The sequence below is a fragment of the Cupressus sempervirens genome, chromosome 9 (assembly GCF_028749045.1).
Source record: "Cupressus sempervirens isolate cs-2001-9-10 chromosome 9, ASM2874904v1, whole genome shotgun sequence".
In the NCBI taxonomy this organism is placed as follows: Eukaryota; Viridiplantae; Streptophyta; class Pinopsida; order Cupressales; family Cupressaceae; genus Cupressus; species Cupressus sempervirens.
This window is the reverse complement of record NC_143126.1, coordinates 819,558,244-819,576,788: the sequence shown is the minus strand read 5'-3', so window position 1 is coordinate 819,576,788 and position 18,545 is coordinate 819,558,244. Positions and strand designations below refer to the sequence as shown.

Sequence of the window (18,545 nt, the reverse complement as noted above, 5' to 3'; positions counted from 1 at the left end):
TATGTATGTATGTGCGTATGTATGTACACACATGTATGTACGTATGTATACAAACTAGATCTATGCATAGTTTAGTCATCCATTTTATTGACATGATTGGCATTGGTCAATACGCAGGATAGTTGTTCATTTCATTGGCATTCACACGATTGGCATGTGAAGTAATTCCAGATGGTTAATTGGCTTTGTGTAATGGTATTGCATTAATCTATCACAACACTATATTGGAAATCATTACTGAGCACATTTTTACTATTTTGCTAAGCATGTATGTAGGTATGTGTGTATGTATGTATGTATGTGCATATGTATGTATGTACATATGTATGTACATATGTATGTCTATGCATATGTATGTACACACATGTATGTGCGTATGTATACATACTTGATCTATGCATAGTTTAGTCATTCATTTCATTGACATGATTGGCATTGGTCAATACATAGTTTAGCTGTTCATTTCATTGGCATTCACATGATTGACATGTAAAATAATTTTAGATGGTTAGTTGGCTTTGTTTAATGGTATTGCATTGATCTCTCACAACACATAGTTTATGATCTCGTAAATGTTTGGTATAGTTGTTCATTGTATTGTTAATTAGAGTTATATTTGAACCATACATACGTGGAATACACAAGGAGTGGCAAATGATGAATGCTCAATTGTAAAACTTGAAAGCATATAGAAATGTGATTTGCTAGATGATTGTATAGTTCATGATTCTGTCCTATGTTATATCTATAGTCCTAATTTGCTTGCATATGTTTTTATTTTTTGTCTTTTTGTCCCTATCTGATTTCCTATGTATGTTCTCATTGACAAGATTATCAAAAGTATTGAGGATTTTTGGTAGATGATTGTACAGTCATGATTTTGTCCCATGTTATATGTATATTCCTAATTTGCTTGGATATTTTTTAAATTTCTTGCTTTTTTTTTTCCACAATTTGGTTTCCTATGTACGTGCTTCTTGACAAGATTGTCAATGGTATTGATAAAGTGTCTTTCTCTTGTATTTTTTTATTGCTCTTGATTTGATGATATTGCAAGACCACACATGCTGATAAAAAATGAGCTATCTAATGATTGTTTATTGTGTTTGTAAACGGTCAATATTTTTGATGCCACTCCTTGGTGTATTCCATTAAAAAAATAATCAAGTTTTAATTTTTCAAGCATGTTTAGTTCATATATGTAGGATTGACCATCTAACAATACAGACAGTAATGGGAAGATTGAGCAACATGAGAGGGTTGCCGTCAAATGTGGGGCATAAGGGCATACATCGTGGATTTCTCAGTGTTTTCGTATTTAATGGTGTGTTTTCACACCACCATTCAAATCATGGATATTGTTCTATCAAGTTAGCAAGTTTTCATATTGTTCATGGATATGTGATCTAGTTAGCAAGTTTTCATATTGTAGTAATTATGTGAAATTCATTATCAGAATTGCATGATGTTAAAATATGATTTATATGATTAATGATTTTCATGATCTTTTTTTTAAAAATTGCATGTAAAATCTATGTAGCCAAAATTCCACATTTTTTAAGAGCAATTATTGACAAAGCATCATTTTTCTTGTTAAAGTTATCATCAAATGTTTAATGTATGTGAATGTAAAATGGTATATTTTTTCCTATATAATATTTCACGTAAAATTTTAGTTGCATATTTTGTTGAATAATTAACTAACTTAATAAATTTATTAAAAGGGAGAGATACATAGAGGGGCAGAGAGTGCAGGATAGGAAGGGGGGAGGGAGGGACAGAGGGAGAGAGCGAGAGAGAGAGAGGAGCTTGTGTGTTCCGGCATTTATAGAAAGGTGTTTGTTGATGTGTGTTTTATGACTCACCAAACAGTAGAACAAAATATCAAAGTATCTTATCCTCTCTTGAATATATATCTGTCTATGACCTCATCAAGATCTTCAAATGTCTCCTCCCCAATTGAAAGCATTTTCCAAGTCGAAGATAGCTAGCAAAATCCTTTTGGTCTTTTCCTCCCTCCACAATATCCTTGTGTGCATAAACTCCATTGAAAATGTTCAGTGTTAGAATCAAGTGAGTAGGCCCTTTCAAGCTTGGACGGATAATACTCTCCTTGGGCTCTTTATCTGCTAGGAACTTAATGGTTTCATTCTCTTGTTCACTTCGTGAAATGGAATCCTCTTCCGCAAAATATGGATCCTTAACCTCCTTATCCTTATCCTGTTCACCCTGATAGTTATCATTCTTCAGTGAACTCTCTTTGCAAGTTAACTCAACTAGGTACTTCACTTTTGTCATAGTTTTCACCCAACAGGTAAGGATGCTGCCTTCTGCAATTTTTTCTACAAGATCTATATCTAGATCATCAGAAAGCTCCTCTTTCAATATTATTCCTGTCAAGCCTGATTCTAGATCACAAATTATACGATGATTTTGGACTCTACGGGCTGTTGCTTGGACAATTTTTCCCACTGACAGGGTCTCTTCATTTTCTCCAGTCAGCAGATAAAATTCCTCATCCTGGGATGGCTCTTTATATGGCAATCTCAAATCCTTAAATCCATGTAACAATTCACTCTTTATGTCAACAAGGGTTTCCTGCTTTTTATTGGATGTTCGTTGCTCCACACTTCTAGCATATTCATCAATATCAAGGGCATTTAACAAATCATGATATTTTTTGACATGCTCAACAGCCATTTCTTGTGTTTCCTCATCCATATCATCTATATCATGTCCAACTTCTTCACAATATATGTCCTTAGCCATTTTCTTGGCAAGTTCATTTGACTTTGGATGAATTCTAGTATCATCCAATGGATCCATAACATGGTTTTTGGATGCTTCTTGTCCATTCCCTCTAACCCTTAAAAAAACCAATAGCATTTATAAAGACAAGTCGCTTCATAACCTCTACAGTTGGTTGATGTAACCATTACCTGCTCAACAACTTCATACTTTTCATCTGGAGTAAGGAAATGTTCCAGTGAATGAAGCTTCAATGATAATATTTCTTTGCCAGGACTACATAATGTTGCAACCATGGCCAATGGATTCTAAAGATACTGACCAAGAGCCACAGCACGCCTCACAATCCCTCTCTATGTCGGCAACTGGTCCTAGGAGATGCGAGAATTCTCATATAGTGTAGGCAATAATTCATTTGCATAAACAACATTTATTGTGTCCAATCCTTTTGCCAAATCACGTGGATGAACACAAACACAGGGAGGGATAGAGGGAGGACACAAACACACACATATTTAGCGGCTAAGTCACAAGGTTCGAGTTTGAGTTCGAGTTCAACAATTATGAAGTTCGGATGAACTTAACAATAAATTCAATTCGACGATAAATTTGTCTTACATAATTTTTCAAAAATATATAATATATATGATCACAACTTCCAACAATGGGACAAAAAATAACTTTGTACAAATGATTGCAAGAATGATTATTTTTTACTTTTCTTTGCTAATAAATAGAATTAAAATAAAAAATAATAATCATTTTATTTATTGTTGACTAACAAAATAAAACTGTGAATATTCAAGAATAAAAAACAATAATAATGTAGTCTAATTATAAATAAATTAAATCATAAATATTAATACTTTACTCATTATAATCCTTGTGTTTCACTAATAAAATAAGATTAAAAAAATTTACATCAAATTCCAATTCCAATTCGAAAATGAACAACCAAATGCAAGAAAAAGATATTCCCAGTCATATTCCGTTCCAATTCCAATTTCTAAATTGGCAACCAAACGCAGAATATGGATTTGAAAATTCATCTTCCGTGTCAACCAAACGGTCCAACTATCTTCCTAAAATACATAACTAGGTTTTCGAAAACCTGGTTATGAGATAACCTGGTTATGAGAGAAATTCAACTTCCCCAACCAAACGGGGCCTTATAACGATCATATCAATACATTATAAACTTGAAACCTAGTCTCATAATTTGTCAACACTCGATATCTTACAGGGGGTTTAATAACACGATGATTGAAATACTAGAAAGCCTTGGGATATGAATTCACGCACATCCACCTAGACAAAATACAAAATGCCATGATTAAATATAAGGATGCTCAAAACCCTTTTAGCTACTATTTTAAAATGTATTAATCATGGAGTTGTTAAAACAAGAAAAATATAATTGTGATCACAATTGTATCAAATTTGACAAGGAACTATAATATGTGTACCCATTAAAACACTTCATTTCACTCTTCTACTCCACTCTAATCTCCTCTAGGAAAGCATATATGAAAATTTAAGACTTGCTCTAAGTGCTCAAGAGGAGGGTTCTCACATAATCAATGATTTTATTATCTGTTTGAAAGAAACATATCTAAGTGTTTAGTTTAAACTTTTTAATATGATTCAAATTTTACTTAAGGTATACGTTTGTTATTTTTATATATGTAAATTTTACATATCATTTAAGTTATTTAAGTTATTTGACTTTATTTTCTAGATGGAAAATGTTTCAATTGATTGATAAAATTGTAGATGATATTAGTCCATGGTTCAATTTTGACTTTCTATCATTTTCATTATACTACTTATTTTTGTAACTAGTGAATAGTTTCTTTTAACAATTTAATTTATTTTATGATCCTAATTATGTCACAAAATAGAAAAAATTAATACTATACAATCAACCAAATTCCAACTATAACATTAGTCAACAATCTTATTATAGTAATAAAATTGTTTTACTTTTAAATAATAATTTTTATTTCACTAAAGTGTGAATAAATTTTTTTAATACTATACAATCAACCAAATTCCAACAATAACATTAGTCAACAATTTTATTATAGTAATAAAATTATTTTACTTTTAAATAATAATTTTTATTTCACTAAAGTGTGAATAATTTTTTTTAATACTATACAATCAACCAAATTCCAACAATAACATTAGTCAACAATCTTATTATAGTAATAAAATTGTTTTACTTTTTAGATGTCGACGGCCTTTCACTCAAGAAGACTTGATCCCTAGTGGGCTCTTTGTGAGCCTTTCAACTTCACCAATAGATCAAAGACCCTTTGACTTAATACTTTATTTGAAAAAATGTATAAATTTTTAGGTCGAAAAAATATTATTGTTTAAGACTCATTGATAAAAATTATTAAATAATTTATTTAAATTTAGATTTTTAAGAAAACAAAATCTTTGCAAATAAATTATTAGAACTAAAATTCAATAAGAAAAGTTTATATATCATACCACAATTCAAATAAAATAATAATATATATTTTAAATATATTCAAAAAGTGAAATAAAATAATAATTTATTTTAAAATTTGAATCAAACTATTTAAAATAAATAATATTTTAACCTAAAAATATCATTGGAAAAACGATTTTTCTGTTAAAAATTAAATCAAATAAAAGACAAAAATATTATAAGTGAAAATTAAAATAAACAATAAATTATTTTACTCTTAAAAAAATATTATACTCTAGTACTTTGAATCTTTGAATTCTTACATCAACAAGAATTCCAGTGACCGACTGAAAAGGCGCGAGACTGATAGTTCATCAGCAGCAATGTAGTGTGAACGAACTGTGCATGGCAATGGGGTCGGGGAATTCGTCGGTTGCATAGCGGTGGAGCGGTGACTGGGATTTTCTATAAAACCGGCGAAATTTTATTATGATTCTGGTTTGGAGTGGGAGAAGCGACGGCCATTGGTGAAGAATGGCGGGAGACTGAGACTGCGAGCACATTTTGTTCAGTTGGGGAGGTTCCAGTGTGGAAGCGACAGTTCGACTATGCGCCGCCATTAACGACATGCTGGAACATCCCCAACTAACCAAATTGTGGTCCCAGAAAAACATGGGCAGATTGTTTCTTGTACAGCAGGAGCTCCTTTCAACGATTATATCCTCCATTATTTCTCAATGCACAAACTCTCTCTGTGAGTTCTTCCTCACATTCTCGTACCCATCATTTGATTTCGCTTCACATGCATTTCACCCAGGCTGGACTCATAGGTATGTGCGAATCTCTTGCCCATATTTGTTTCTGTCTTCCTTGTGGCATGTTTTTGGTTTCGAATGAGCTCTTTCCAGCCTCAGCTGAAATTAGGTCATTGTTCAAATTTGGCCTCTCATACCTCTGCCTTATACGTTGGATTTACTTGGAACATCGTTACTGAATTAGGGCTGTTAGGTATGTGCAGATTAAATCTATAGATTCATTTAGGGGCTTCTTTTTTGGTCATGTTTTAGATTTGGATTGTCCATTTATTTTCTGAAATGTACATGCTCTCACAGGCTTAACAAGCTCTCTATTCAAAGTGTGGTCCCCTGCTATAAAATCTTCACCAAATCACCTTTTTGCTCTTACATAGTTAGCTCGGTTTAGTAAATTTTAAATTTTCTAGCTCCAGTGTTATTTCTCCTTCGGTTTAACCAGATTTTAGAAGATGAATCTTCTTTTAGTTGTCAAAAATTGCATCTTTCATGAGAATTATTTCTTCTTCCTGTACTTTGTTACTCTGTTTATCTCTCGCCTGCCAGTGTTGAATATAACATCGCCCTGTTTCAAAAAACCTGTTTTGCCTCTGGAAATTGCAATGGCTATTGCTACTCTGTCTATAAATATGGTGTCTAAAATTCAACCTTAGTTGAATGCAAGGAAGAGTCACTTTCCCGTCACAGGATTACCATCACATCTACCTGCACAGAGCCTATCAGTTAGAAATACCATTACAGGTTTATGTGTCCTTTGAGGTAGTAATTCGCAAACAACTTACTTTGGCCAGGAGATACAATGGAGCATTTCAAGTGTCTTTTGGTAGTTCAAGGATGAGAAAGAAGAAATGTGCTATAGGGAGGTTTGTGCATGTTCAGCCACCGCTATTCAAAGTTTGCTATTCTTGGACCAGCAGGAGGGATTGGTCAACCTCTCTCCTCGCTCATTAAAATGTCACCTCTGGCTTCTGAATTGAATCTTTATGATTTGCAAATTTCAAGGGAGTCGTGGCAGACCTTAGTCACTGCAATGCCCCTGCTCAAGTATTGGCTTTCGCTGGAACTGTTGAACTGACATGTTTATTGAACTGGTAACATGGCTTTTAATGAATCAGTTGTGCTTTACAAGTTAGTTTGAGCTCGGGCCAACTATGTACATCATTCATCTACAAATTAACATTCCTCATTCCTTTATACCTTAACATTCTCCAAGATCTGGGCTCAATGTCTATAAAATACATGCCTCCATCACTATGAGGTAGTTCCCCCATTTGTTACTTGTGTCCAACAAAAATAGTGTACAGATTATGCACTTCCACTAGAACTGGACTCAGGCTATGTTGAACATAATTTTCGTAGACCCTCTCTACGATCTTTTCAGGAGTGATCTTGCATCCTCCTCCAATTTTCCTTTTGTAAATTGTTTGGATCTTGCATCCTCCTCCAATTTTCCTTTTTTAAATTATGCACCTTCGAACTTTATTAATAGAAATTCTCATTCAACATAACAAAAGGAGACATGGTAATGAAATTTCTCACATTTCGGGATGACTTATGAATACAAACTCAAGGGAAGAGTAATTATGACTTTTCGAGATGAGAAGGAACATGATTGCAAATACAGATGGTCTATACATTTTCCCCATACAGTGATGCAGGAAAAATTCCAATGAGCATGGCTATATTCAATATAATTATTGAATATAATATTCAGTATTTGTGATTGCAGGTTATGGCAACCAATGCGCCTGAGTCATAAAACGTTTAATTGATGACTCAGGACTTCTGCAAAGTACTGTCATCAATTTAATAGCCTATTCAAACCATAATTGTTTATACTTCAACCACATGATTCAATAAATAGTCATAGAGAAACATTTTTTTTAATATTCACTGAATCTGTTTTTGATTAGATAAACAGGTTTTACAGGGATCCTGAAACCCGAGAGTTAATACATAACAGGCTGAAAATAAGCGTTAGAAGCCCAGCCACAAAAGTAACAAGTCTAAAGGCTGATAATAAGCACAAGGCCCAGCCACATAAACAAAGGCCAAAGAAAAGGCCAAACAGAAAAGACAAAATGAAACAGTAAAAAACCAGAACGAAAAGCCAGCCAAAAAGGAAAAAGACAGGAACTACTCCTCGATCTTTCTTTCCAGCTCCTGCATGACTTGGGCAGCCTCCTATGCCATCTTGTTCTCTTCGGCCTCCTGCTATTGAGTTCTGTGATCTTCCTGGTCCAGAGTAGAAAAGGTGATACTAGTGGTATTATCTTCATCAGGTCTGGGTTTACCCCTGTCTTTTCCTTCCACATCCCCCTGCATGCCTCTATCTTTAAGCCAATCAGTTAAAGATAAAATGTTGTTATTGATCAAGTTGAGCAGTGAGATCCTCTGGCTCGACAGATTGTGATTATAATTTTCCAGATTGTGGATCCTCCTTTCCGCCAAGCTATGCCTATCATCATAATCTGTCCCTTTCTCCAGGCCCTTAAGATTCCTGGCTCCTTCTATTTGAACCACCTTCTCCTTAACCTCCTCTAGCTCATGAAAAAGCCACTTGATTGACCTGTAATTGTCAATCATGCTGTTGCGGGCATTGCTCAAGAGGTTCATCCTAGATTCCCTGGCATTATCAGAGATAGCCACAATCACAGGGTTAATGAGCTCTTCAAGACGCGGTTCCTCCTGATTGTCCACCAGGATCTGGGGGTTCATCACTTCTCTGAAAATACCCATTTTTGAGGTCCTCACATTAAAATTTCTCCCGGCTTTCCTCCTATCTTTGGCCAGCACCTCCCCACTCTCAGGTCCAAAACTATCATGTGTCTGCTCCTCCGGGTGGGCTTGGGGATGGACAGGGGAGAGAGGGAGCAGGGAAGAGTCCAGGTCCTGCTGCAACCTCTCATCCTCCGTGCCCACCCTCTTGCATTTCTTCCCACCCTAGGAATCCTTTTTTTCCTCCTACCTTTCCTTTTCCTCATCTTCAGACTCCATAGCTATTTCTAAATCTATTATGAACAAAGATACAATTAAATATAAATATGGAAAGATCAAATTTAAAGGACTTTTAGAAGGGTGTAGAAATAACATTGGGCAGTTACAGAAAACTGATGATATCCATGTCCACATGTTGATAAACATTTAAAAAAGGGGCTTTAGAAAGTTTCCAAAGATGTTTGGTTTTCCTCCTTCGTGAAATTTGGTTGCACCATTTGAATTAAATATGTTTGTTTCATTTTGTTCTGTGAGGTGCACAGTTTGTTATTCCTGTACTTCAGTTAATGTATAGAAAACAAGCACCAATCCTTAGGACGTATCCTAGAGTCAGATCACAGTAGGATTTCCTGTGTGATGACTGCAAGCCTAAGATACATAATAAGAACTTCAGATGATAGCACTCACAAACCCTAATAAGAACATTAGTTTGCAGATTTACAAAATGCTATGAAGCGGCCAAATCCTGATCCTGAAAGGAAGGAAATGGCATTAACTGTAACTTTCTTATATTTTCTTCATTGTGATGTTTTCTTTACATAGATTCTTAGGCATTTACATAGAAAAAGTACCGATGTTATCCTACAGCTTTCACAAAGATACCCAGAAGATAATTGGAGCCCTCACTGACGTGCCTCAATGGAGTGAATTTCTGATCCTGTTATTCCCCAATTTGGTTTTCTTGACTTTCTAATTGTTCAGATTTACATGTTCCTGTTTTTCTTAATTTACTTTTCATGGGTTTCTGATTGTTCGGACTTTTCTTATTCCTATGTTCTCCTAACTTGCTTTTCTTGGGCATTTGATTTCTCCTAATTTTCTTTTCTTGGGTGCTTGATTGTTCAGATTTTGTACCTTCTGTAATAGAACCTGGTCTTACCCAGGTTCCTATAGGGTCCTTCATAATATTTTAAGTGAATCTCCTCCAATCGAATTCACCTTTTTCCACCTGAGGCATTTTTTCTATCTTCAAAAATCAGTCGCACCTATTATAGCCATGCATGGGGGACTTCATCCGAAAGAGTAAGTTGTCCTTAATGCATATACAAGAAACATAAATCCATATACAACTTAAGCTTTTCTAAATTCTATACAAAAACCAGTTACTGGAGCAGGGCCATTCAATTCAATCTATGGTGAGGCAGTTCACAGTGGCTCGAGGGCAAGAGCAATTTGGGCGTCCATTTGTCTATCCTGCACCACTTATAGCAGAACTCATGTCCACACCTACAAGGCACTACACATTCTTGTCACTTTGATACACAAACAAGCAAATGTACGGGTACCCAAGTAGTAAATAAAATTTAAAATTGGTTCTGAAAAAGTTGTAACAAAACAACTTTTTAATTGGTGCTTAGGAGTCAAATAGAAACAATGGAGGCAAAAAGCTCGAACTTAAGTCATTAATCAAGTTCCATTATTCTTTGAAGTAAGAATTTTCAATGCATAAATTCTTTAAAAAATATATATTTTAGATGGTTGTTATATGACTCTAACCCTGAGCTATTGGCCATCCTCTTACATTCAACTTGATGGAACTGTGATATGCTGAGCAGTAACAAGAATTGAGGAGATGCTATAGCTTTTACCTTGCCGTGATCTTCCATATTTAGAATGACCATAAATGTGGAAAGCACCCTATTGAGGGTTGTTGAGTTCTGAATAGCTCATAAGTCACAACGTTCTGAAAAGACCTTCATTTTCACATATCTGAATTATTGTCTCCTGTGAATGAGAGCTTCTTCCTGCACATCGGGCCTCTTTGAATTTGCAGTGTCTCCTTTATACAGGCACGATATGTCATTTGAAATGTGTTCAAACTCTGAGCTCTGTAATATGTTCTCGTTGTATAATTTTGTATAGGCAATGCTTTTCTGTATCTACTGTTAAATATCCGTAGCATCCTTGGTATTGATTTTGGCACCATATCCTCTATTTGTCTGCCTGTACTGTATTGAGTTGAGACTCTCCTTCTCATGACCTTTGAATATCTCATGCTGAAGCAATTACTATATGATGTAAGCTGAAATTTGGATACTAGTAAAATGAATGTAGTTGTAGTTTCTGAAATTTGCAATCACATAGATGTTTTTTTTGCTGTTATTGGTCATTGATTGTAATTTCATCAAAGATGTACATATGTTACACTATTTATGGTGACTATGTGCCATATTCTGTTGTCCAGAGATTTGCTGCAACGTTAACAGTACAGAAGATTTCCTCCACCAGCATTAACAGCACATAGGACATTGTTGGACTAGAATCCAATTTCTATTTACCAAAAGGTACATATGCTTTATATCTACTTGCAGTCTGCGTAATAATTAGACTACAATTATCTGAAGGATTATATATACTTGTGGTGTGTAATAATTAGACTACAATTGTCTCTTGGTTTATAGGGAAGCTACATGTTGAATACTTAATTACAGGTTGACGACCTAATGATTGAATTTGCTACATAACACACAATAGCTACCTGGCAAATGGTTTTTTGTTTTAAAATCACGAGTTAGAATCATTACTACAATTCGAGTTGCATATTCAACATTATACTAAAATCCCTGTGGTTTTTGTGTGCTTGTACCCTTTATGAAAATGACTATGTTGTGGTTATTTGAAGTCATTTACTGTTTCATGCTCTTTAAATTGAAATTGACTGGAATCCTGACAGGTTATGCATATTGCTGCAGCAGTTGAAATGAATTCAAAATTCATACCAAATTTGAAGCAACTACATGCTGCATTCGATGCAAAGGTACAAAGTCTGGCTAGTCAAGAGATAGTTTTGCAGATACATTTATATACTTTTTGGTCTAGATAGATTTGTTTGAATTGGTCTTTACTTTTGATTCCTATAGAAATTTAACTGGTTTTCTATTTTGGAAATTATGGATTTTCAATTATTCGACCTCTTGGACAAATTAATTTCACATACTGTTATTCACTTTCCAGTTTTGTGTCGGTATTAGATGCATAACATTTTGTTCAGGTTGGTAATTTTCCTTTTATCTACATTGGTAGGTATGCTAATTTTTGAATGCTTGGAGTTCTCTCTAACCACATTTACATAGAATTAGTTGTCATAGAAATGCGTCCTTTGATCACTCAATCTCTGTTTACTTGCTTCCTCTTCTCCATTGCATCCTCTTGGTTGTTCATCTTTAACTTAGGGTTCCCATAGCTATTGATATCTCTGATTGAATTGTTTGTTTTACATTGAATGTATTGATTGTCTGTGTCTGTTGTTCCGACTCAGATTATTGTATTGCAAACAGTCAATGCAATAAACAGTTTGCAAGATTTTTATGTCACATGTACTGTAATTTTGACATGTTGAACACCATACTCAAGATGCAACACCTCTAACACTTGGACAAGAATTTAGTGGTTATGCTACACAGGTGTCATTCTGAAACCTTTCTACTTGTTTCTGTATAATATCTTCAGTTTACTTATTTCTAGAATTCCTTTTGTAAAATTCCTCTTGTGAATGTCCTTGAGACCTAGACTTTATGGTAATGGGTTGGAGGTACAAATCAAACACAACATTTTTTCTGAGGGAAGTATGATGAAAACATTTGTTGATATTTAAGCAGTAGCCTTAGTTTTTGAGTTTTGATTGTCATAAATATACAGGTGAAATATGGCATTGAACATGTCACGAACACATTACCTCCCATGTATCAGGTATAATGATCACAATTTTTACAATATATGTGACACATTCATGTAATTTTTTTGACTAGTCATACTTGCTATGACAGCTTACGCAAGGAGGGATGGCAGTTGGAACTGGTCTCAACACAAAAAAAGGGTAAGATTTTTTATTGTTGGAGTAACCAGGCCTTCTTCTGGACTTTCTCAAAAGTAATTTATTGTTCAACTATTACAAGGAAAGCATAATACTTGAATAGATACGTTATTTCAAGATCTCGTCACCATTTTAATAATTTCTTAGGGATTACCTATAGTTATAATATATATCTCAAGTTTTCTCATCCCATCAATTGAATTTTCTGTGATGTTTTGAGAACTGTGAACTGTACATGCTTAGTTTTTTAGTTTGGTAGATGCCTTATTACAATGAAGAGTTTCTATAAATCTTTTCTTCTCGGCTATTTGCTGCAGTTGTATCTCTAGTCCCCATTCTAGCTAGCAAATTTCACTTATAGGCAACAATGTTCTCTCACTAGTAGCATGGTATACATGTCTAGTACATTAAAAATTTAAACATTTCTGCTTGTACTTCATCATTAGTACATTTCTAACTCAATAACTACTTGGTGAGGATAATGCGATTAGGTTGGTTAAGAAGAAAATTTAGAGAGAAAAAATATTGCCACGAGTTAAGCTTCTTAAAAGGAAATAGAGTAAATAAATATACTATTCTGTGAAAACTGGAGTCATCATGAAGGCCATGAGTTAAGACTTGACTGAGCCAAATCATTACTAAATTGATTGAAAAAGTTAAAAACTGTTAGTAAAGTGTTTGACAAGATGGAAGGGGTGCTCCGAAGCATCCTCAAAGACTCAATGGGTATTTTTGATTTCATGATTACTTTGACTCTCAAGAAATGTTCCAGATGTTTGAGATTCAAAACACACTATTGTTTGCTTCACAAAATAAATACTCTTGTAAATAACCAATAAATGTAACAATGTGGAATCTGGATATTTAACAAATGCCCCATAGCTGCTACTAATTTTTTTCAATTCACAACAAGTACACAACTTAATCAACCAAAAATGTTTGTTCTAGTTTAGATGTGTGGGGTTTATGATTTGTTCAATCACTGTGGTGTGTGACAACTCTATGCTTACACTCACAGGTGGTAAGTTGGTAACCTCTTGAGGCCAGGGTCCCCACTAGGCCTAGACCTATGCTTCAAGGGTTTATTCTTGATATCCCTACCTATGTGTCCCTCGTCGGAAATCAAAGGCTTTTTAGGCCCTCCTTGAATGTAAGAGGGAGTTCATTCTTCTCTTATACAAGATCTTTGATTTCACCTTCAAGTCTTGACCATTCATCGCAAATATACATGGGTCATATCATTGCATCATTCTTTAGTTTTTAGACTGAGTGGGTTGAGCATAGATCGCATATACACAAGTGATTAGCTCTTACACATTACACATATATAGTGACTAGCTCCATCATATGTAACATATCCATAGTGAGTTGCTCTAGCATACATCCCATGTACAAGTGACGAGTTCTAGCATATGTCACATATACACAATGACTAGCACCAGTGTATGTCACTTATATATAGTGTCTAGATTTTGCATATCTCATATATGACTAGCTCCAACATATGTAACATATCCATAGTGAGTTGCTCTAGCATACATCACATGTAAGTGACGAGTTCTATCATATGTCACGTATGCACAATGATTAGCTCCAGCGTATATCACTTATATATAGTGTCTAGCTTTTGTGTTACATCCCAAATTTTTGCCCTAAATTTTTATTTTGATCATAGCCATTGGTTTAACAAATTATTATCATGTGAAGTGAGTTAGTTAATTATAGACATTGCATCAATTTATTTCTTCTTGGTCATGTGAAGTAAGTTAGTTAATTATAGCCGTTGTATCAATTTATTTCTTCCTGATCATGTGAAGTTAGTTAATTATAGCCATTGTATCAATTTATTTCTTCCTGATCATATGAAGTGAGTTAGTTAATTATAGCCGTTGTATCAATTTATTTCTTCCTAATTATGTGAAATGAATTATTTAGATGTTGATGAAATCTCTAACGGTCACTAGATGATCGACAATTTTTTTGAATTAACAATTAAATATATCTTGAATTAATGTCTTGGCGAGAATGTTTGTTTGAATGATTGCAGGAAGAAGACTGAAGAGAGGAGAAGCATTGTTAAATGAGGTCATCGGAAGGGGATGGTCGAATAGTCCAATCATCTGAATCAATAGGTTTGACCTAAGACTACCCTGGCAAGGATACTAGAATTTGACAACATGTTGCATTATGGAACCACATGAGCTATTAAAGGAACAATATAATAATCAATAAAAATCAAAACTATAATTCATACCTTTGAAGAAATTATTAATGAATTCATTATTTAATCATTATTAGTCACACTCAAATATGAACATATGTAAATAAAAATAAGGTGACACCAATAAAAGCTATAATCTAATGATGCCACTTTATCAATACTTACACATGAACGTATATAAGAATGAACAATAATAATAAAATAATAAAATCAAACTTTTTAACTTCTTATTCTTCCTTCCATTTTTCTTTCTTTTAAAAATTTGATTTGTTTTGCATTCGAAAAGTCTTCTTGTAACTGTTGGAAGCCGAAGAGCCAAGTTATTCTTTTATATTAGAGTCTCATGATCATATCGGCTATCTATATTTTTCCTTCTCTGCTATCGGTGGCTTGGCCCTCTGCATTTAGGGAAAAACTGAGAAAATTTTTCGACTACATTCTTATTCTTTTGCTTTCCCATACTATCTCTGCGTTCCATATCCGTGGGCTCTAAGCAAGGAGTGGAGTCATTCATCTTGCCGCAAGGATTCAAGAGTAGATAGAGTGTCACGTAAGATACCACTGATCTTTGTTTTAATTCCTTCCACATTACTATGCCAATGTGAGTCTTGTTTACCATAAGAGTCGAGTATTGAAACCATCGAACCTTGTTTAAATTCCCTTCCATGTTGCTATGCTTGCTGTGAGTCTGTTATCATAAGAATCAAGTACAGTAACCATCGATCATGAATGTATTCCTTTCATATTCCTTTACCAGTTGTGTATCTAGTTTTTATAATATTTAAATTGTTGATACCACTTTTATACAGACTGAAAATCGAGATGGATACAAACAAAATTCTAGTCCATTTGATCTGTTTATTATTTCACTGATGTTCTTATATCATAGAGTATCAAAATTATGCATAAGGGATGGATAAACAATGAAACCATGAACAATTAAATTCTGATTAGAATTTACCACATGCATTTATACCATACTGAGATGGGAACTTATATCCAACACAAAGGAATTCACCGGTGATAATGCCATCATAAATGAAGAGGTGTAAAGCAAATATAGTGGATATGACTTGTGAGCACTTAGGAATCACCAGCATCGCAGCCTGAGAAGGTGAGGAGGTGTAGAGAGTCTGCACAAACAAGAATGGAATCAAAATAAATTAATAATAAGCTCATGCATGTTCCAGTCATGAAATATGTTGTCAAGCTGAGTGGTGGAGATCGGGTTCGTAGACCCAACTTGAAATCCTTGGCCAAGGTAGAAATTAGGTAGATGTGTTGAACATGTAATCTTTGTTGCTTGTTCAGATGCTTCAATTATTTTGGAGAATAATTGTTGGGACATTCGACCCACCTGATTACTTTGATGGCTGGGCTTATGAATATCCCAAGCTCGATCCCAAGGTAGGGAGGGTCGTTCTAATAAGTTAGGATGTGTGAGGATAAGTAATGGTTCGCGGTTGGGAGGTTAAACCTATGCCAATGCTTCTCCTCTCACTAATGTCGAGGCTTGGACAACAAGATAAATGGATTCTTTCATTATTACTATATGACTCTTTTACTTTTAACCCTTAAAAGAATAGATAGATACTATAATTGCTAGATGGAGTAAACTTTTAATTTTATGTTGTATAAGCATTTCAGTTGATATAATTAGCCGTTATTTTATTTTTAGTTGAATATGTTAGAAGTAGTTAAAATTGTTAGCAATACATGTATATTACTTTATTTCTCGTGAAATCAGCAGAATATGTAAAACAGTTAGGTTGGGAAGAGTTTCTTTCAGTTATAATCAGATGGTTGAAAATCATTGTCATGTGAATTGGAACAATTACTTATAAAATTAGATTAATATGAGATTTAAATTGGTTATGAAATTGTGTATGTTACATATGATATCAGAGCCAGGTTCAACATTGAACCTAGGGCACCCTACCTTCTTGAAACCTGAAAGATTTTGATATGACTTCAGGATGCAAGTACGTAAAACCCCTCGCAAAAAAACTCGGCACCTCATCTTTCCTTATCTCATTAGAAACATGACTAAATATGACTACACCTATTGCTCTGTACCCCGAGATAATGAAACTCTAAATCAAGCAATCCAGCAGATGAAGAAGGAAAGAGTCAGGTGGACTCCTGTTAGCAAGGCGACATATAGAAACAAGCTGATACAAAGTTGGAATGCTCAGCAGAGCAACCCTTTTTTACAATTTCATAAATTTTGGATGGTGCAAGATATGTACTAGTCTGAACCAAAATGTAGCGCTACAAAGCAAGATTAAATTTTATGTTGATGTAAAACCTCCTCAATAGAGGAAATTTTGTAAATAAGGTTGCTTAGTGAAGCAATGAAATAAATTAAGTTATTTGAAATCTTATGATTGTAAGACTTTTTCTTTATTGTAAAAGATCTCTTTTATCCACATAATTGACACAATTGCAAATTAATAGGTGGGAACTCTAAATATAAAAATGAATAACATTGAAAACACTTAAAATCAAGATATAATATGCGAGAACTCTCAATCTTCCAATGAACTGCTACTCCAAATCTTGCAAGAAACTCAATTAAAGTTAGAAACCATGGAAAAAAGGATGGGTGAAATGGCAACTTAGATAGGGCAGAACCGTGAGGAAGTACAAACCTCACCACCTCTTAGAGCAGAGACAGAAGTATCTGAACGTAACAAAACTCCATCTCCCAAACAATCGAAGAAGCAAAAGAAGAAAGAGATAGTGGCTAATTTATCAACAGACATAAAGAAAATAAAACCACCTAAATTTTCCGGTTCTGAGTCCGGGGAGGATGCAAAAGCATGGTTAACTGAGATGGAACAATATTTTGAGATTAGGAATTTTTCTGAGACCTCAAAGACAGTTTGAGGAATATATCATTTCACCGAAAAAGCTGCAACCTGGTGAGGAAATACCAAGGTCCAGCAAAACATTAGGATTACTGAAATCACTTGGGAGAAATTTGTGAACATATTTCGAAAACGTTGGCTGCCCCAAACCTTCTGTGATCAGAAGCTTCTAGACTTCCAAAACTTAAGGTAAGGAGATATGTCAGTACATAAGTACTGGGAGAGGTTCACCTGGTTGCTCAAATATGTACCACCTTATCAACAAGACACTAATTTGAAGGTGAGAAAATTCATCATGGGATTGAACAATAGGATATGAGGAGTTGTTGATGTTCTCGCTCCTCGAACCATGGAAGTGGCCCTAGAAAAGGTTGTTCGACAAGAACACAAGATCAGAAAGGACAACTCTATCCGAGACAACAAAAAGAAGACAAACTAGAATTCAAACAATATTGACTACGGGCCTTAGAAAAAGCAATTTAAGGACTACAAAAGCAACAAACCTGAGTTAAAGAGCAACAAAGCAAGAGATGTCAAAAGAAATTATTATACAAATAAGAACAATCGGAATAATGAGAAGAAGGGACCACCAGCAGGATGTTTTAACTGTGGAGGAGATCATTTTATAAAACAGTGCCCTATT

The 18,545-nt window shown here is 34.4% G+C and overlaps 1 long non-coding RNA gene across 1 annotated transcript; it reads left to right on the top strand.

Moving 5' to 3' along the window:
* The first annotated feature begins 5,772 nt into the window (after positions 1-5,772).
* On the top strand, positions 5,773-11,243 carry LOC149541209 (uncharacterized). The gene is made up of 2 exons (XR_016356074.1): positions 5,773-6,018; positions 11,183-11,243. It is a non-coding gene; the product is annotated as an uncharacterized LOC149541209 (long non-coding RNA).
* Positions 11,244-18,545: the final 7,302 nt, after the last annotated feature.